The 344-nt window shown below is 40.1% G+C and overlaps 1 non-coding gene across 1 annotated transcript; it reads right to left on the bottom strand.

Annotated features, from left to right (window-relative positions):
- Positions 1-170: 170 nt before the first annotated feature.
- On the bottom strand, positions 171-243 carry trnak-uuu (transfer RNA lysine (anticodon UUU)). The gene has a single exon. It is a non-coding gene; the product is annotated as a tRNA-Lys (tRNA).
- Between the last annotated feature and the right edge of the window lie 101 nt (positions 244-344).

Below are 344 nucleotides of genomic sequence, written 5' to 3'. Positions count from 1 at the left end.
GTAACATTACGAAGAGTCAGTTCACAAGAAAGTGGTTACATGGATTGAGCCTAATCCAGTGAATGCTTGGATTATACCATTGTTTCTATATGGTGCTTCCACTTGAAACATCTTCTTTTAATTCGCCTACAGAGTTTATAATGTGAAGACTTGAGCAAGGTAAGGTACCTCACCTGAACAGGGACTTGAATCCTGGACCCTCAGATTAAAAGTCTGATGCTCTACCGACTGAGCTACCCAGGCTTCACAAAGCTTCTTATCTTGAGGTAAAACGGCTCTGTAGTCCAAACCTCAACTTTACACATAAATAAGCAGTTAACCACACGTATAAGGACTCAAAATTT

The sequence above is a fragment of the Seriola lalandi genome, unplaced genomic scaffold (genome assembly GCF_002814215.2).
Source record: "Seriola lalandi dorsalis isolate HSWRI2012SDOR001 ecotype SW California unplaced genomic scaffold, Sedor1 jcf7180002026654, whole genome shotgun sequence".
Classification (NCBI taxonomy): domain Eukaryota; kingdom Metazoa; phylum Chordata; class Actinopteri; order Carangiformes; family Carangidae; genus Seriola; species Seriola lalandi.
Note: the sequence above shows the minus strand (reverse complement) of the source record. Positions and strands in the feature narration are given on the sequence as shown.